The sequence below is a fragment of the Narcine bancroftii genome, chromosome 7 (assembly GCF_036971445.1).
Source record: "Narcine bancroftii isolate sNarBan1 chromosome 7, sNarBan1.hap1, whole genome shotgun sequence".
NCBI lineage: Eukaryota > Metazoa > Chordata > Chondrichthyes > Torpediniformes > Narcinidae > Narcine > Narcine bancroftii.
This window is the reverse complement of record NC_091475.1, coordinates 7,973,476-7,994,697: the sequence shown is the minus strand read 5'-3', so window position 1 is coordinate 7,994,697 and position 21,222 is coordinate 7,973,476. Positions and strand designations below refer to the sequence as shown.

General features: G+C 40.4%; 1 long non-coding RNA gene across 2 annotated transcripts; it reads left to right on the top strand.

The window, feature by feature from the left end:
* Positions 1-1,297: 1,297 nt before the first annotated feature.
* On the top strand, positions 1,298-20,940 carry LOC138739758 (uncharacterized). Of its 2 annotated transcripts, none has more exons than XR_011342395.1 (4): positions 1,298-1,464; positions 18,787-18,874; positions 18,973-19,126; positions 19,749-20,940. It is a non-coding gene; the product is annotated as an uncharacterized lncRNA (long non-coding RNA). The 2 variants fall into 2 exon arrangements; XR_011342394.1 differs by having other exon boundaries at positions 18,970-19,126.
* Positions 20,941-21,222: the final 282 nt, after the last annotated feature.

The window sequence follows — 21,222 nt, the reverse complement described above, 5'->3', positions numbered from 1 at the left end:
CCCAGCAGCAATAGATATTCACCAAGACAAATGGTTACTTAAACAAAAGTTGGTTTTAATTATCTTTAAACATGAAAATAGAATCAAACTTTAACTTATCACTATTGACTTAACTCACCTAACTTAATCCCCTTCTAATTCTAAGTGCACGTGTATGTACTGTGTGTGTGTAAGTTCAGAAAAGTTCTTTGGTTCACCGTCCAATCTCACTTCTCATTCCTTAAAGTTCACTGGTTGCAGGCAATTCTTGTACAGTGCACAGAATTTAACATTTATAAAGTTTACCAGGTTTTGGTGCTTGAAAGGTAAATGGTTACCGCTCAGTCGGTTTTCAGAGAGAGATTTGTGGTTCCAGGACATCCACAACTGATTCCTTTTTAATCAGCCACTTCAGTGTCTTGCTAATGAAACTTGCCCCCTTCAGGGTTCTCCAGATGATAACCTCTTTCTTTCAGGTCACCACAGAGTTCCCTTTTGTTTCTTTTATTCCAAGTGAAACATTAGACAGTCAGTCCTCTCCTCTTGCATGAACCACAAGGGCTTTGACCAGGCTGAACTTACAACCAGTCTTCCAAATGGGGTTTTCCACCAGCTTGCCAGCTTATCCTGTTCCAGTCCCAGCTGCTGTTGCTGGTTGTCACACTGTAGAAGAGATCTCTGTGTCTCTCTCTCACATGTACACACACAGAGAAAGCCTGTTTGACTCTCTCTGCTTGCAAAACCACATGATCCTCTGAGAACAGCAAGTTCCACTGCAGACTGAAGGCAGCTCCAACACGCTCTTTCAGCTGTTGCTTTTTTTGTAAACAACAATTTATTTCTGGTCTCTTGGGCATGCTTCAAAGTTCTTGCAAAGACTGTTGGCCCTGACATGTCTAGCATGGGGCAGAGCTTCAGTATTTTAAATAAGATCTGTTTTAAAGTGTTTGTAAGTGACCTACTCTAACCTTTCCCAATTTATCTCCCAAAAACATATCAATATACTCTGTCACAAGATTTTTAAAAAAGCTGCCACATGTTACGGATAGTCGGTTTAAGGTGTAGGGTGCTTTATAGTTCTGTGACCATGCATGGAGCTATTTAAATAATTGTAATCATAATGGCATAGTTTTATCGGTTGTCACTGCCTCCATTCAATTATAATCAGTTACAGATTCTCACTTGTCATAATGAAACTTTCATATCCCTTTTGCTGCTATTCTTAAGTCCCTCGTGCTCTCTTGGATTGCCCCACTTCTCCTTAATAATTTATCCTTAGGTGGCCTTTTTTTGTTATCATGTGCAGATGCCTGAGCCAGTTAAGTTCCTTCAGCGTGGTGAATGCTGGAAATATTCCTCTTCCCCAGTATGCCAAAACATGAGAGGAAGGTTCAAGTTTCTCTCTTGATCGGCTGGACGTCGTTCGAAGTTCAGATTTATTGACAGACAACATCACATGCAACCTTGAGGTTCTTTTTTCTGCAGGTAAGGCATAATTTCTACTTATCAGTAGTACAAAAATGCTGTGCTCAAGGAAAGCTAGGAATAAGATGCAAAAGAGAGAAATGCAAACAAAGAAAGAAATATAAACAAACTAACTGTGCAATACAGAAAAAAAATTAAAATTTCAATAATAAATAATGTGCAAAGTAAGAGAGTGTAAATGAGTTTGTTGTCTGATGGTGGAGGGGTGGCAAATGTCCCTGAACCTGGGGGTATGGGCCTTGAGACACATACCTCCTTCCTGATGGTAGCAGTGAGAACAGAGGATGTCCTGGGTGGTGTAGATCCTTAATGATTGCTGCTTCTGTCTGATGCCAGCGTCCTTCATAGATTTTCTGGCTGGCGTGAGAGTTTTGCCTGTGACATCGTGCCCAGTGGGTGTGATTTCCCCAAAGCTAATCAGTCAAAATTGGAACTTTTTTCCCCCAAATGTGTATATTTGCTTCTTAAGCAAGTAAAATTGTTGTTATAATTAACTTAAGATATTTTTGCAATGCCTTTCGGGAGAATATTGTGCATGGGACGTGAAATCCATAAGCCGTCAACACTGATCTTCGGGCAACTGATGAAGCATCACCAAAGTAGAACATACAACTTGATCCCACCACCAGATACATCTTAGAATATAAGAACTAGGAGCAGGAGTAGACTATTCAGCCCATCAAGCCTGCTCCACCATTCAATAAGATCATGGTTGATCTGATCGTCAACTCAACTCCACCTACCTGCCTTTTCCCCAAATCCCTTTTTTATGTAAAAATCTATCTAAATGAATCTTAAATATGTTTAAAGAAGTAGCCTCAACCACTTCCTTGGGTAGAGAAGTCCACAGATTCACTTCTCTCTAGGAAAAAGTTTTTCCTCTTCTCTATCTTAAGTCTACTCCCCTGAATCTTGAGGCTGTGTCCCCTAGTTCTGGTCTCACCTACCAGTGAAAATGATTTCCCTTCCTTTCTTCCCCTCTCTGCCTACCATAGATTCCGCTCCCTCCGTGACCCCCTCATCCACTCATTTCTTCCCATTAATATCCCCCCTTGGCATTCTTCCCATGCGACTGCAGGAAGTGGCACAGTTGTGCCCGCATCTCCTCTCTCACCACCATTCAGAGCCCAAAACACCCCTTCCTTTTTTTTAAACTTTATTTAAAATTTTATGACATGAATAAAATAAAAATTACATTTAAAGAAATAATAAAAAATAAGATAATAAAAATTAGAATCTTTCTCTTCTTTGGCTTGGCTTCGTGGACGAAGATTTATGGAGGGGGTAAAAAGTCCACGTCAGCTGCAGGCTCGTTTGTGGCTGACAAGTCCGATGCGGGACAGGCAGACACAATTGCAGCGGTTGCAAGGGAAAATTGGTTGGTTGGGGTTGGGTGTTGGGTTTTTCCTCCTTTGCCTTTTGTCAGTGAGGTGGGCTCTGCGGTCTTCTTCAAAGGAGGTTGCTGCCCGCCAAACTGTGAGGCGCCAAGATGCACGGTTTGAGGCGTTATCAGCCCACTGGCGGTGGTGTAAATAAAATTTTAAAAAACCCACTTACAAAAAAAAGTTAAAACTTAACAACAAAAAAATTACTAACAACAAAAAAAATCAATACTAAAATAATACCCTTAAACATATATTTAAATCAAACATAATACATGTATTTAACAAATGAAATCCACTTTAAAACTAAGTTCAAATATTAAAATCATATATCAACCACATATCTGTTATACAAAAAATCATAATTAATAATACATAAATACAGAATTTCCATTAATACCAAGTTTCCTTTATAATTAATCGAGAGAACAAAAACATCCCTTAGAAAAACAATCAGATAAACTTTTTATTCCCTTCCCCTCCCCTTATATAAAAAAAAGAAAAAAAAAGTTCAAACTCTTATAAAATTCTCCATATTCTTCATTTATAACATCTTCAAAATTCTCTATCGAAATTAACTTAATTTTATTAAACTCTTCTCCCTCAATGTATTTGTACTTAATTTTCTTCTTTTTCTTCTTATCACCTTTCCCCTCATCTTCCTCTTCATCTAATTCGACATCCTCAATTTTTGACTTATTATCTTCTGTGACATCATCCTCTAAAAAAAAAGAAAAAAGAGAAGAAAACCCCCACCCAAAAAAGAAGAAAAAAAAGGAGAGAAAAAAACCTCCTAATTTCCTCTCAATTACAATCAGAAAACAAAAAGAGTTAAAATAAAAATTATTTATTTTAAAAAAATAAAAAAAAACCCTTCACTTCTTAACCCAAAAATTAAAAAGAAAAAAAAACAGGTCGGAGGTCACAACTACCTCCTCCTGTTTAAACCGCCCAAAGCGGTAACTCCCCCAAAATATTGGGTGTGAGATAACTCACAGGTAGCCGATGACTTCTGGAAACTAGTGCCCACCCAGTTCCCTCTCCCAACTCCCATTTCATTAAACTATCATCATTATTTAAACTATTCTCAAAAAAAGATAAAAGATTTATTTTTTTAAATCAACGTTACCACTTCGGTTACCATTGCTTCCATTTCTTTTAAAAATCTGGATCCCATCTTACATTTCTACTCTCTTTGGAGACCTTGAAGGACTACATCGTTCCTGAAACTGCATGATTGGTAGAGACTGAGCGAAGTCCATAACCTCTTTAGGATTGTCAAAGAACTTTGGCTAATTTCCATCCTAAAAAATCTTCAGTACCGCAGAATACCTGAATGTTGCCCTATGTCTTTTTTTCCACAACCATTCTTTCACAGAATTAAATTCGCGTCGTAATTTTCTTTGGCTTGGCTTCGCGGACGAAGATTTATGGAGGGGGTAAATGTCCACATCAGCTGCAGGCTCGTTTGTGGCTGACAAGTCCGATGCGGGACAGGCAGACACGGTTGCAGCGGAAAATTGGTTGGTTGGGGTTGGGTGTTGGGTTTTTCCTCCTTTGCCTTTTGTCAGTGAGGTGGGCTCTGCGGTCTTCTTCAAAGGAGGTTGCTGCCCGCCGAACTGTGAGGCGCCAAGATGCACGGTTGGAGGCGATATCAGCCCACTGGCGGTGGTCAATGTGGCAGGCACCAAGAGATTTCTTTAGGCAGTCCTTGTACCTTTTCTTTGGTGCACCTCTGTCACGGTGGCCAGTGGAGAGCTCGCCATATAACACAATCTTGGGAAGGCAATGGTCCTCCATTCTGGAGACGTGACCCACCCAGCGCAGCTGGATCTTCAGCAGTGTGGACTCGATGCGTCGTAATAGCATAGTATTAAATCTCCATCTTGAAGCTTTCTGAACATCTTGTGAACTCAAATATTCTAATAATAATAATGAATGATCCGAAACCAATCTAGCCTTATACTCCACAGATGTAACCGTATCCTGCAAATGTGCTGATATTAAAAAATAATAAATTCTAGAAAAATAATTATGTCGCGAGGAATAAAAAGAAAAATCTTTCTCTGTAGGATTAACTCTTTGCCAAATATCAATTAAATTCAAATCTGCCATCATATTAATCACTTGGATTGCCATCTTAGACTTCTTAATTACTCTTGAGTACTTATCCAATAAAGGCTCCAACACCACATTCAAATCTCCCCCAACATCACATTAGAGTTCGATTGTCCAAGTAATAAAGACATATCCACAACAAAAGCTGTATCCTCAACATTAGGAGCATAAATATCAAGTAAAGTCCATGCCTCATTAAAGATTATACAATTTAATTTTAATAATCTTCCACCATTTTTCTCTTCACTCTGTAACTGAAATGGTAGATTCTTATGTACCAAAATTGCCACACCTTTTACCTTAGAATTAAACGAAGAATAAAAAACTTGCCCAACCCATTCACGTTTGAGTTTCAAATGTTCCTTATCTATTAAATGAGTTTCCTTTGCCATTGCGACCACCATTTCTTCCATTTCTTCCAGAAATCAAATTCCCTTCTTGCCGCTCTGCCCTCTTTGGAGACCGTGGAGGACTACGTCGTTCCTGGAATTGCGTAATTGGTAAAGACTGAGCAAAATCCATAGCTTCTTTAGGATTATCAAAGAACTTTGGTTGATATCCATCCTGAAAAATCTTCAGTACCGCAGGGTATCTAAATGTTGCCTTATATCCTTTTTTCCACAATAATTCTTTCACAGAATTAAATTCACGTCATTGAAACATAATTTCCTGACTCAAATCCGGATAGAAGAAAACACGATTACTCTGAACCATCAAAGGAGATTTGTTTTGCTGTGCATTTCTAATAGCCATACGTAAAATAGTCTCTCTATCACAGTAATTTAAACAATGAACCAGAACAGGTCTTGGATTCTGTCCTGAAAAAGGTCTCCTTCTCAAAGCTCTATGAGCCCGTTCCAATATTAAACCTTCAGGAAACTTATCTTGTCCCAACACTTGTGGAATCCGTTCAGTGAAAGATTTTCTTGGATCTGGCCCTTCTATGCCTTCTGGCAAGCCAACAATTTTCACATTATTCCGTCCTGATTGGTTCTCCAAATAATCAACCTTTTTGCTAAATTTTTATTCTGAATCTGTAGCGTTTCAATTGTTTTATTCACATCTTGCAATTGATCTTGTACATCAGATAATCCTTGATCACACATCTCAAGTCTTTCAATAGTTTCGACTTTAAAAGCTCCATAATCAGCCATCTGTTGAGTATTGACATCCACCAATGCATTAATCTTAGAAGTAAGATTGTTCATAGAATCACCTAAATGCATCATTGAAGAAAATATCTTATGTTCAAGACTCTTGAAAAGTATATCAACATCAGTAGATCCGGACATGGTGGGATTCTGCTGTTCTTGTGGAATCAGAGGACCTTCTATCCCTTCTTTTAATTTAGTAGCTTTTCTTGCAGTTTGACTCCATGTAAGAGCCCCTGCCACGGACTCCCCAGAAGTATCAGGAGGCTGATGATCAGGGTTATCTTTGATCCAACCCGCCTTTAAAAGCTTCGTTACGTCAGTATCTGGAAGAGCTGTTATAACTGGTGGTATAGCAGTCAAATAACAACTCTTTAACTCTCCAGCTGGTGGCGCCCCAGCTAATTCAGCAGTCAAAGTCTCAGTAGACGTTGTTTGAAATACTGGCATCCGGCCAGCCCTTTGTTCTAAAGGCAGCTGAAAACGACCTTCAGAAAGACTTATGGAATCAGAACGGAGCTCCAAGGCCGAATTCTTCGCTTGTTTTCCTGGATCCATTTCACGCTGAGTCGTGGCTTTTTGTAAACAAGCAGGCTAAGATAATTTCGGAAAATATAATTTTTTAACAATCTGTTGATGTTTCCTTTTACTTTTTTTTAACAAATGTGCCATTAGGTATTAATTCAACACCTCATACTATTTATAAACTTTTTACAAAAGTTTTAACGGGCACTTAAAGACAAAACAATAAGTTAGAGTCAGGAGAGGACTGGAAGGCACGTCTGTTCCTTACGCCATCTTGCCACGCCCCCCCAAACACCCCTTCCAAGTAAAGCAACACTTTGCTTGTGTATCCCCGGGAGTCATCTACTGCATCTGGTACTTCTGTTGTGGCCTTCTCTACTTCGGAGAAACTGGACGCACACACCAGAAGATCACTTGGCTGAGCACCTTCACTCTGCACGCCTCAGTGTCAGGGATCTACCATTGTCCAACCATTTCAATTCTGTGCCCCACTGCCATGCTGAGATGTCAGCCCACGCCCTCATGTTTTGTCAAACCAAGACCACCTGTAAATTGGAGGAGAACACCTAATTGTCTGTCTGGGCGCTCTCTAACTGGATAGCATTAATATCAATTTATCCAGTTTCTGATAGCCTACTCCCTGCTCTCCCTCTCCTCCTCATCCCTCTGCCTTCTTTCCACCAGTTCTCCACCCCCTCTCCCCTTGTTTGCTGGAGTACTCTGCCTCCCTATTACCTCCTGCCTGTGGGACTGAGCTTCTCCCCCTCCCCCCCACCCCCACCATTTTATTCGGGTACCTGCCTACATTTTCCTCACACCTTGATGGCTCAAGCCCGAAACATTGGTTAGGTATGTTTATCTTTGCTATATAAAGTAAGCTATTTGTCCTGCTGTGTTTCCACAGCATTGTGTTTTTACCACACTGACCATCAGGCACCAATTTACACAAATCATACACTGATACAATTTCATTCTCCCACAGGTACTCTCTGGACATTGTTTACAATTTAATGATGTTGGCCATTGGAAGATTGCAAAGCAGTAAAGGCAACAAGTGGCCGAGTACAGCATCAAGTACCCCTAGCAAAACAAAAACCAATGAGGTTGGAGGAAAATCTCCACTGGCTGGAGAAATCCAGTCTGACTAATTTCCACCCAGCCAATGCACTCTCAATGATTAGCAAATGATGGTAGCTGTGTTGTTAGTCCTGCTATTAAATTGCACAAACTCATCTACAGGTTTTGCCAGGAATATCCACAGCGATCCAGTGATCATTGGGGGTTCAGTGGTAGAGAGGGAGTCACTATCTCGAAAGCTCTTTCCTGGACACAACACACTAATGGTGTCATGAAGAAAGGGCATCAGCTCCTCCACTTCCTCAGGAGTTTGTGGAGGTTTGGTATGACACCAGAAACCCTGGCAATTTTCTACAGAGGCGTGGTGGAAGGCGCGCTGACCGCCTGCTTCACGGTCTGGTTTGGGAACATCAATACTCCTGAGCATAATGGCCTGTAAAAGGTAGTGGACACAGCCCAGGACATCACAGGCAAAACATTCCCCACCATCGAGAACGCCTACAGGGAACACTGCCTTCGGAGTCATCAAGGATCCACATCAATCAGTACACATTCTGTTCTCACTGCTACCATCTGGAAAGAGGTGTTGGTGCCACAAGACTCACACCACCAGGTTCAGAAACAGCCACTTCCCCTCCACCATCAGACTCCTCAATGACAAACTCAATCAGGTTCCTATTTAAGGAGTCTTTCTTTTGCACTTTATTGATTCTTTTTTCTCCCTCTGCATTGCACAGCCATTTACAACTCTTTATTTGTTTACAAGTGTACATTGAATAGTTTTTCTTGCACTACCATTTTGCCTCACTCGCAGGTAAAAGAATCACAGGGTTGTAGATGACGTCATGTCAATAACTCAGAACTCTGAGCAACGTCTTTGACATTTAGAGAGCATTCAAATGAGTCTGGAACAAAGGTGTTCTGATAATACTGAGGTCGGTGAGCATCCAGAGAAAGCAAATCCAGTGGTTGGAATCTCACTGTACTAGAAGGAAGATGATGTGGTCATTTAAAGTCAATCCCAGGACAATGCAACAGGTATTCTCAGGGGAGCATTTAGGACTTGGCCCATACATCTTCCGCTGCTCTCTCATTATTCTTTCCACAGTAACGTCACTGGAGAGCTTGCTCACTGAAATCCGTACAATTTTCAATTCTATTCACAACTCCTCAGCTATGAAGCAACAGGCACATGCCTGTCTGAAATACTAATCATTTAGCCAAGTGCTGGTCACTGAAAAATAACACATAAATGCTGGAATATAAACATCTCAAAGTCAAAACACCTACCCTTGAAATTTAAAGGAATTCTTATGGCTGAGTGCCCCATTTCAACATTCTGGGGTTTACCATTGATTCAAAAAATATCACCATACCAACCACAAATACTGGGGCCACACAAACAGGTCAGAATCTTAATGATCTGAAGCAATTCTCTTGCCTCCTCATCTCACAATGCAGCTTTCTCCATTGATTCTCCATGTGCCCAGATAAATGCGCATCCCCAAATATACTTGAAAAGTGGCAGCAGAGTGGCACAGCTGGTAAAACCACTGCCTCACTGCCAGAAAGCTGGATTCATTCCTAGCCTTGGATGCTTTCTGTGCAGAGTTTGCACGTTCTCACTGTGGCCACAAGGGTAGTCCCACATCCAAGTCGGTAAGTTGACTGGCCACTATAAATTGTCCCCGGGGTGCAGGTGGGTGGTACAATCTGAGAGGAGTTGATGAGACAAAGAAGAAAATTAAAACAAAGACCTAATGTAAGATTAATGTATGGCTGGTGGTTGATTTGCATTCAACAGGCTGAAGAGCGGTTCCATGTTGAATGCGGTTTTCAATTTTCCTTAATTTCCAGTTTGCATGTGTTTGGAAATCTATCTAACTTCTCAAATATATTGAGCAACAGACATCAGGAGACTTCTGTGTTATGCAATCCCAGACTGTCAGCACCCTTCAATCTTAAATGTCTTTCCATGAGACTGTGACCAGGGCCGTTTGTATGCCTGATACCTCCCCTTCCCACCCTAGTCTCAGGAAGCATTGGCTGTCCATTTCTCTCCAATGGATGCTGCCTGACCATCTGAGTCTCTCCAGCATCTCATTGCTTCCTTCTGAGGCTGTCTAAATCCTCAGACAAGACAGCCATCCAATGCATCCAGCCTGTCTATCCTGTCCCGATGTTGTTTGTTTCAATAAAATTGTTTCTTGTTCTATACATCATTGTCTCAAACTCAGAGAGGCTTGTTGCTATGGGGTTGGCATTGTGTTGACCAAAAGACAGTATATTAGTCATAGGCTTTTTTACAGATCTGATTTAGTTTGGAGAAACATTTGCAACAGGAGTAATTGTGTGAAATGAGGAAGACGTGCCAGTCTAAATTTAAACATCTAGTACTTATTCGGGATTTGCAAATATTGCTCCATAATGCCCAGTCTATGTGTTACTGTCAACATCTGAATTTGTTCTTTAGTAAATTTATATTTGTCATTTGGAACATTGATGAGGAGAGATTTCTGTGCATATATGCCAGATCATGGTGAGTGTTGGGAAATCAAAGTGGTCACAGTACCTCTCAAACCATAAACCCACCTAACTGCCCTCTACTTCAGTTATGCCAATACTAACCAAATGTTTAAACTGTCTGCCCCAACCACATCATCAGACAAGCCTTCATCGAATTACCAGAACATTTCCAACAAAATTGTTGCACCAATTACAGCCCTTAACCTTTAGAACACATTTCTAGCTCGTATTTTCAATGATAAAAACATTATTTGCACAAGTTTTCTTTGACCCGTAGACACTCAGAACAGAGTCTTCCAAAACAGGCAAAACATGCACTTATTTGGTAATTAGTTTATAATAATGGACAAAGAAGATTTTACTTCCATAAGAACGTTACAGCACAGAAACAGGCCTTTTGGCCCCTCTAGTTTGTGCCGAACCCTTTTTCTGCCTAGTCCCACTGACCTGTCCTCCATTCCTCTTGCATCCTGCCCAAATTCTTAAAAGTTAAAGCTGAGCCCACATTCACCACTTCAGCTGGTAGCTTGTTCTACACCCCTCACCACTTGTGTTAAGAAGTTCCCTCTCATGTTCCCCCTAAACTATTCCCCTTTCACCCTTAACCCATGTCCTCTGGTTTGTATCTCACCTACCCTCAGTGGAAAAAGCCTCTCTATATTTATTCTGTCTAGCCCCCTCATAATTTTAAATATCTCTATCAAATCTCCCCTCATTCTTCTACACTCCAGGGAACAAAGTCCTAACCTATTTAACCTTTTCATGTAACTCAGTTCCTGAAATCTGGGCAACATCCTAGTAAATCTTCTTTCTTTCTTATTGATATCTTTCTTGTAATTAGGTGACCAAAATAGCATTCAATACTCCATATTGGGCTTCTCCAATGTAAAAGTAAAGGTTCCAATATTGTCACATGATACTACATTTAGAATGTAACATACATGAAATTCTTTAACTTTGTCTACCATACTTTGTCCAGTGCCCCTCACAGAAATGAGGTTCCAGCAAGAAACAAACTTGTGACCCCTGGTTTACAAGTCCAGTGCTCTAACCACTGAGCTATCAGATCCTCATAATATAACTTTACCATAAGAACCTAATTCCTACACTCAATACTTTGATCTATGAAGGCCAATATGCCAAAAGCTGTTTATAACCCTATCCACCTGTGATGCCATTTTCAGGGAATGATGTATCTGATTCCCACATCCTTCTGTTCTACTGCACTCCTCAGTGCCCTGCTATTTACCATGTATGTCCTTTCTTGGTTTGTCCTTCCAAAATGGAACACCCCACACTTGTCTGAATTAAATTTCATCTGCCATTTTTCAGCACATTTTTTTCATCTGGTCCAGATCTCTCTGCAAGCTTTTAAAACCTTCTTCGCTGTCCACCATGCCTCCAATCTTACTGTCATCTGAAAACTTGTTGATCCAATTTACCACGTTATCATCCAGATCATTGATATAGATGACAAGCAACAATGGTCCCAACACCGATCCCTGAGGCACACCACTCGTCACAGGCCTACTCTCTGGCTTCTCCCATCCAGCCATTGTCGAATCCAGTTCACTACTTCACCATGAATACCTAAGCATCTGAACTTTCCTGACTAATCTCCCATGTGGGACCTTGTTTAAGGCCTACTAAAGTCCATGTTGACAATATTCACAGCCTTTCCTTTAACAACTTCCCTGATAACCTCCTAGAAAAACTCTATAAATTTTGTTAAACATGACCTACCATGCACAAAGCCATGTTGACTATCTCTAATCAGTCTTCGGCTATCCAAATAATTGTTTATCCAATCTCTTAGAGCACCTACCAATAATGTACCTACTACTGAGGTCAGGCTCACCTTCCTGAACATTTTTAGGTGTATTTTATGGATTTTGGGCACTGATCATGAAAATCACCATCACGTTTTCCTATCATGTTGTATTTTTTTTTAGATATAACCTTTTTTTTGTGATTTCCTGTCATATTTTAAGTCTTCCTTCAATCGTGCAAAGCCATGAAATGCATCATGTCGTTGAAAATTCATTTTCTGCATTCGCTCTTGGACGTCTTCCCTGCCGACCTTGGTGCAGTCAGTGACGAATGTGGTGAAAGGTTTCAACAGGACATAGCAACCATGGAAAAGCGGTATCAGGGCAAATGCTGGCCAACTATTGTTGGGCATTGACACGAGAGGCATCAGATGCTGAGAACAAATGAAAATCAGTAGCAAAACATTTTTAAGTCTTTTGAACTAACACAACATGTCAGCACAATTATGCGATTAAACATGCTAAATTCAATAAAAGTGAATTTAATGTTTCTCCAAATTCCTACATGATAAAGCAAATCTGAAGTTATTTTTATGGACAGTTTGAAGTTGTCCATCATAATCCCCAATTTGTTTTCAGGAAGCAAACCTTTTGAAAAGCTTTGTTGTCCAGTATAATTGTTATTTGTGGACTTTATGTTTCCTATTGCATCAACCACTACACATTAAAATCTAGCTTAATGTTACAGATAAATAACTTTACACATTAGCCTGGAACTTCTGTGTCATCTCAAGTGGTGTCGCCATTGTAGTGGCAGTTTAAAAATCTAACAGCACATAGCTCCAAAATTCTGCCCTCCTGTGGGAGTGAGAAACCCAAGGTGAGAGGAAAATTATGGATTGGAAAGAGAATTAGAATAACAGTTAGGTGTGAGGTGTCCGCACATGGTATAACCCTGTGGGTGGAGTGGAATACTTATGGTGCTGAGGTTGTAAAAAGAGGTAGTAATGGGATGCATTTCATTCAGCTAAAGGAGAAAAGCAGAAAGGTCACGCTAGGTGTTTAGTAATCATGGGTAGAAGTGCCGGGGGCGGGATAGTGTTGGTGGAGTGTTGATTAGGTCCTGTGATCAATGCCTGGGAGTAGACAGGGTGGAGGGCATAGCCCACAAAATAAATAGCTCAGCAAATTCTATGCGATTTTGAACTGGAAACAGCTGGTTAAATTTGCTGTGAAGTAACAATCTTGCAAAATGAAATGATCCCCCAGGAATATTCCCCACAACAAATTTGCTTCGAGAACATCATCATGTTCTGCCACTAGAGGATGCTAATTCACAAGATTTTGACCATCGCACATGAAAGCAAAATATTGCCTATGCAAAATTGCAAGATAGAGAAAAAATGAGCAAGGGTAAGAAAGAGAGGGAAGGAGAGAGAGCACGAGAGAGGAGAGAAGGAGGAGAGGGAAAGTGCAGGAAAGAAAGTAAGAAAGATGTACTTTTGAAACACAAATCCCATTTGCAATTGTATCAGGTTTTATGGGTTTTGGTCAAAATTCTATTGAGTAGTGGGAGCTCCAGACATTGATTACACGTATTCATCTAAATTTAGCTTTTGCTCATTCCTTGACTCAGCCTCAAAACATTGGTTCCCTTTGCTTAATGGTTCCCTTTGGCAGAATAGTGGGCCCACAACAACCTCCCACTCAATGTCACCAAAACCAAGGAGCTGATTATTGACTTCAGGAAGGGAAAACCAGAGGTGAATGATCCAGTGATCATTGGGGGACCAGAGGTTGAGCGGGTGAACAAATTTAAGTTCTTGGGATTCTCTATCTTGGAGGATCTTTCCGGGCCACAACACACAAATGGCATTGTGAAGAAAGCACGTCAGTGCCTCTACTTCCTCAGGAGTTTGCTGAGATTTGCTAAGATATATCAAATTTCTACAGAAGTGTGGTGACCGACTGCACTGCAGCCTGGTATGGGGACACCCACACCTCTTGAGTGTAAAGCCCTACAAAAGGTAGTGGACACATCCCAAGACATCACAGGCAAAACCCTCCCCACTATCGAGAATGTCTACCAGGGAATGCTGCCATTGGAGATTTGCAGCGATCATCAAGGATCTGCACCACCCAGCACATGCTCAGTTCTCGCTGTGACCATCAGGAAAGAGATGCCACAAGACTTGCGCAAACAACAAGGTTCAGGAACAGCTGCTACCCCCCCCCCCCCCCCCCACCCTATTATCAGACTATCGGCAACAAACAAAATCAGAGACTCATTTAAGGACTTTTACATTTGCTCTTTATTGTTTTTTTCTCTCTGTACTGCAGTCAGTCTGTTTACATTTCATTATTTGTTTAGATGCAAACGTATCTTCTTCAGAACAGTTTTGTGCACTACCAACAAGTGGTAATTCTGCCTTGGCCGCAGGAATAAAGAATCTCAGTGTTGTATGTGATATCTCATATGCACATATCACGTATGGACTCTGAAAATAAATATAAACGTAACTTTAACTTTTGATTACCCACAGATGCTATATACAAAAGGTAAAGGTTCCATTATTGTCATGTATGCTACATTTAGAATGAGGCATACATTAAATTCGTTAACTTTTGTCTACCATAAGGCAGACAGAGAGTTGCCACTTTGCGGTCTCCTCTCCCAGCACTGACCAGGCCTGAGCCTGCTTTGCTTCCGAGATCAGACCATCTCAGGCGTACTCAGGCTATTATGACCTGCCCAGTTTCTCCAGCACGTTTGTGTGTTGCACTACAATCACCGCCTCGATTTTCCGTTTCCTGCCCATCTAAATGTTGATCTTTCTTTTACTATATAGAATATGAAGGTTAATCTACCACAATACCTTTTGATCGAATGCATTAAATTGTGACAAAAACATCAATTCTATGTGGTCCCTTTTTTTAAATAAATACTTGCACACTGTCCAGTTCAGATTTATTTTACACAGGAGAAGTGATGAAAAGATTGTCCCTCTTGCAAACACACTGTATTCACTTGCCTAGTCCAGATTTTCAGTAGGGGCACTGATCAATGTTTAATGCAGCCACATAAACAAGCTGGAATTACATATGTAAAGCATTTACAGGATTTCTCAGTCTATTCAGGAACTCTGACGAGGTGGCACAATGACATGCTATTTTTAATATATGCTTGTGGTTCAGAGTTGTCAGTCTCTGCTTCATCTCCCTCTTAGAATTCCTCCATTCGTCTCTCTTCAGATTCTGCCTGTCCTGTATAGTTCCAGCAAGTTTCAGGCAACTGTGTATATTTTGCTCAGACATTGATGAAGGGCTCAAGCCTGAAACGTTGGTTATGTATCTTTATCCTTGCTATATATCACATGCTGAGTTTCCCCAGCAGTTTTCAGTTCCAGCATTTTCTGCTTTTAACCCAGTGGATGGCACTATTATCTATTGCTTTTACAGATCCACAATGGGTAAGTGAAAGGAAATGTTAAAGATACACCAATCTGAATTTTAATTTTTTTTTACAACATGGTAGAAGCCTATTCCAGCCATTAAAACCTGTGCCAAGCAATAACATCCAATTAACCCACCAACCCCATAGATTTTTGGAGGGGAGGAGGAAGTCAAGTTTATTGTCATCTGATTACACATACAACCCAACAAAGCAGAGCTCTCTCATCATCAGTGCAAAACGTGCAGACACACCCCCAGACATGACACACATAGAGACAAAAAAAATATGCAGGACAAGTGTTCATATATACAAATAAATGAATAAATATTGTTTTGTGAACAGGAGAATTTCGAATGGTTAGTGCGAGCAGTTCCTTTGGTCGTTCAGCATTCTCACTGCCTGTGGGAAGAAGCTGTTCCTCAGCCTGGTGGTGCTGGCTCTAATACTCCTATTTCTCTTTCCTGACCAGAGCAGTTGAAAGATGCTGTGTGCAGGGTGGAAGGGGCCCTCAATTATTATGCATGCCGGAAACTGGACCACCACACAAGTTACAGGGAGAATGCACAAAGATGGGGTGATTGGGACAGCACCAGATTTGAACCTGTGATTCTGGCATTGTGGTTGGTTTTCACAAACAATTTGTGGGCATTAAGGTGTGATGTTTCTTTTATTGTGATAAATAAACTTGGGTTCTTTTAAAACAACTATACTACTAGCTTTAGACTCAAGACTGTGTCGAGGCATGAATCCTGAATCCAACTGAAGCTGCAACAAACTTATTAACACAGGTGCTTGTCAAACTTACCCTGCTTTTCTGCCTTTGACAAAACAAATGTATTGAAAACATCTAGTGCTTGATGTCCCACCACAGTAAGCAGCAGTACAATCTTCCATGCCTCAGGTTTGCTATCAAGTCCAATGGCTTACAGCTGCAGCATGATTTTTTTTTGGTTTGAAAAAGCCTCCACTTGTGGTCGACATTTCCAATCTGATTTACAGCATCAGGAATCTTCACACTCTCCACATCTCTGCTGATAACACACTGATACACATTTTTCACAGTTCTGTTGTTTCTTTCACTTCTGGTACCATACGTACTCCTGGTATCATGTGATGCTTCTTTATTGTAATAAAGAAACTTGGATTCTTTTAAAACAACTATACTTATTAGCTATAGATTCAAGATCATGTGGTGTGGAGGCATCTACATTGAATCCAAAAGAAAAAAGCAGCAACTAACTAGTCTATGACTTCCTCTAGAGGACAGGAGGATCACTAGCATATTATCATTACATAATATCACTACCTGATAAAGAATAGTACATTTTTCAATATACAGATATGCTGGAAGCTTCTTTGAATGTATCCCTACACCTTTGGAGAGCCAGGAAAGAGAACTGATGGACAAATATTGTTCAATTTTGCATATTATTTACAGTATGTACCAGACGTTTTTTTTTCTAATTCCAAGATTATGCTTTACATTTAAAAGTTTGGATTGACCTACAACCTCTGATATATTTTGAATGGCGGGAGGAAACTAGATCCCATGGGGAAAACTCATGTAGAGTCAGAAAGAATGTAGAAACATCTTACGGAGGTTGCAGGATTCGAACCGTGGTCTCGATTGGTGGCACTGTAACAGCATTGTGCTAACCACGAGGCTCACTGTGCAGCCCCTATTCTGTGCATATATGTAATGCCACAAGAAAGTTAGAAGATGCTTTATATTTCACAGAACTACTCTGATAAAATTATTAATTGTCATATATTCATTTGTAAAAGTCAGATATTGTGGACCAATCTTAAGGGTAAAATTTAGGGGGTCAGCTATTACACGCATATTACTTTTGACTGGGGTTAAGCATCTGCATTCCTCAGGGTATCGGGAGCTCGAATGGATGGGCAAGCGGGTGGTAAGTCCAACTTCAGGGCATCGTGTGCTCAGATGGGTGGGTGGCTGGGGCATCTGGAGCTTGGATGGGTGGACAGTCGGGCCATCGGGAGCTTGAATGGGAGGGCGGCCAGGATATAGGTGAGAGTCTGCAGTTGGGGCATCAGAAGCTCGGGTTGGTGGGTGGCCGGGGCCTGGAGCTCAGATGGGTGGGCAGCCAGAGCCAAAAAAGTGGAGGGGGGGTCAACATTTACACAAGATGTATGTAAAATACCAGATATTTGGGCCAAAATAAGGGGAGTCAACTTTTACACATTATCCAATATTACAACATATATTTGGTATTGTTTGTGCATTATTTTCAATGATAGTGTAATGAAATATTCAAATAATTACTAGCAGTTGCATTGAAATGGACAGGCTTGTAACTGAAGTTACAGTTGATGAAAGGAGCCAGAAATGTGTAATGCACATCACCAACATTACCAATTGCAATCAATATTTATGGAATTTGAACCTCAAAATTAATTTGAACCTGATTATTCATATAATTATTAGCTATGAGATCATTATTCATATACTGTAATGGCTACAACTAATGGAACAATCGCTTCAGTGGGTCCACAGTTGAAACAGTTGAGTTACGAGCCAGATGATTGAACTGGACTTTTAAACTGAGTTATAGCACTGAAGTAAAACCAGAGCGAAGCGAAGCTTGGTTTAACTTCTAGTCATGAATCGTGGTCTCATTTGAGCACAGATTCTCAGTGCAGGAAAGTGATGAGTACCTCCATGCAGATGCAGTTGCCTTATTAACTCAGGGTTGGAGCCAGTTCTGTTCAAGGACTACTTCAGGCAAATTGATTCTGGCAACTCAAAAGACCTCAAAAGTCCATCATGTATTTATGGACGTAACTTAATTACATCTCAGTTTCTGCATATTTTATGTTAATTCATTAAATTCATCCCAGAGTACATTGAAATACCGGGTAAAATACTGATCACACTTTTTCTGGTTCCTGAATTTTAAGTATGTGCTGATTAACACTTGCTTTTGGACAGTGATAAGCGAACGGTGAAGGTTCGTTGAATCAAGAATGCGTCAAAGTGGAGACATATCCAAATGCCGGTTTGTTTTTAACCTTGGACTGTGAGGGCAGAACTGGAACTCGTGAATGCAGATGGACTTCATGCCGAAGATTCACACCAACTTCTGCTGCAATGTCATTGCGGTCTGAAACGGGTTCACAGCAAAAACTGCAACAGTCATTATTCTTAAGAGGAGATGCATGTTCACTTTCCCATGAAGGTCATAAAGATAAATGCAGGTGGATGGATGCTATTTGAATTTCTTTCCCAATTGTCAGGGAAAGGGCATTTGAAAGAAAAATCAATATTTTTTAAGGTTTACTTCCTTTACCCTTAGGAAAAGAGGATTAAGCTGTTTAATCATCCTTACAAAATGAAAGAATATTGAGAAGAACAGCTTGGACATTATCACAAGAAGGAATTATGTAAGAAATGCCGTGATTATTATGTTTTAATTCCACGCTTTATCTCTCTTTTAAAAACATTCTGTTCCACGCAGTGTGCCATTTCTCTTCCCCAGTAGGTGCTTGTTCTGCAATGATTGCTGGAAAGGATTTTGAAGCTTAAAATTGGAAAAAAAGCCAAAAGGGATGAATCCAGCCTATATTTTGGCCTCTCGAGCTCAAAGATACGCTTTCTACAACTGAAATTGGCTCCATGAATTAATTCCAGTCTAAGTAATAATTTTACTGTATTTTGAGTATTAATACATAACATAAATTCTTAGAAATCCTTTTTTTAAATATTTTCATTAAAACTATAGAACACTATAGCACAGAAACAGAACCTTTGGCCCATCTAGTCTGTGCTGAACCATTATTCAGCCTAGTCTCATTGACCTGAACCCTGATAATAGCCCTACATACCCTTCCCATCTATATACCTGTCCAAATTTATCTTAAATGTCAAAATTGAGCCCAAGATCACTAGTTCAGCTGGCAGCTTACACATTCCCACCTCTCACTGAGTGAAGAAATTTCCTCTAATGTTCCCTTGAAACGTTTCACCTTTCACCCTTCACCCACATCCTCTCATTCTTGTCTCACTTGAGATTTGTAGAAAAAGCCTGCTTATATTGACTGTATCGATACCCCTCATAATTTTGTATATCTCTGTCAATAATCTCCCCTTATTTTTCAAAGCTCCAGGGTATAAAGTCTTAACCTGTTTAACCTTTACCCATCTCAGTTCCTCAAGTCCCAGCAACTTACTTATAAAATTTCTCTGCACACTTTCAACCTTATTGTAACCTTTACTTACATTAAATTAATTTCTTAATTTCATCTACTTCTGAGATAGAGGTGCCAATGTTCGGGACAGGAAAAAAAAACACCAGAGAATTCTTAACTCGGCCTGCGGCATCAAGGGCACGCGACTTCACTCCATCAAGGACTTTAAGAAAGCAGCCTCTAACCTCAAGGAGGTTACCATCGGGAAAATGGTACAGGAGCCTGAAGATGAGCACTCACCAGCACAGGGACAGCTTCTTCCCCTCTGCCATCAGATTCCTGAATGATCAATGAACCACAGATGCTGCCCCACTTCGTCTCTTTTCTTGCATTATTTTTTATTTATTTTGAAATGTGCTTATAAAAATGTTTGCATTGTGACGGTGCAGCAGCAAAAAAACCAAATTTTCTGACATGTTCATGACAATAAATTCTGATTCTGATATTTAAAATGATTGAAGTACCCTGCCGGCTTCCTGGCTGGAAGAACTCTGGAGGTCAGCGTTGCCTCTATCAGACATCGTTTCAGAGGTGAGATCTCCAGATTTCATCATTTGAGCCCTGGTTGGCGTTTAATTGGACTTTGCCACTGAACATGAGGTTATGGAGGAACAGAGAGCGAAGAAGGTATCCATTTCTTCAGCAGTTAAAGTGCAGGCTTGGAGAATGAGTAGGTGACAGTAATTCTAAGCAACAGGATCTCATTCCAACAAGATCTGGCCAGTCACATTAATATTAATATTGCTATTCATTACTGCTATGAAGACAATCATTATCTCAGAAAATATCAGCGCCCTACACTAATGCATTGTAATTTGAATTTATATTCATTTTTACATTCCATGTAATCAAGTGCTCTTATTGCATACCTGTGATTTTTGAAAGGAGTCAGGAATAGACTGAAGTAATTCTCCTCCATGAGATGAATCTGAATTGTATTGATTTAAATCCTGGCATTCACAGATTCTAGGACTGACAAATTCACAGCTCAAACTTGTCCTTCTTTTCGCTTTAATTTGTACATTTTATTAATGTAAGTCATTTTTAAAACATTTTGTAGCACTGTACTCATTGTCTAGGACTTGGAAAGTTGCCAATCTGTGCCCTTACAACAAAAGCCAAGCGCTGGCAATCAGCCAACATTTGTCAATGAAGCAAGCCTCTCTTCAGAAATGTTTGGTCCTTTGTCAGCTGTCAACAGCTTACCTAAGCTATGATTTCAAGGTTCCTTTATTGTCATGTAATAAAAACAGTGCAATATTACACAGAATTTGCTTTTGCCTGCTATAAGGCAGACAGATTCGCCATCGGCAGAAACTGCCTGAAGCGCCTCTTACAGTCAGAGAGAGAAGCAGAAGAGAGTCTCCCCCAGAGCCACTGAGTGTCTGTGGATTCACCTCCAGCGCTTTCGCAGTCCCCGCAGCCACACAGCATCCGGTCTAAACTGAACTCCAGATCCAAACCTCCGACACAATCAGGAACACTTCAGCGCCTTCGGCACCCTCTTTCATCCCGGTTCTGATACCTGGTACCCCTTCAACCAG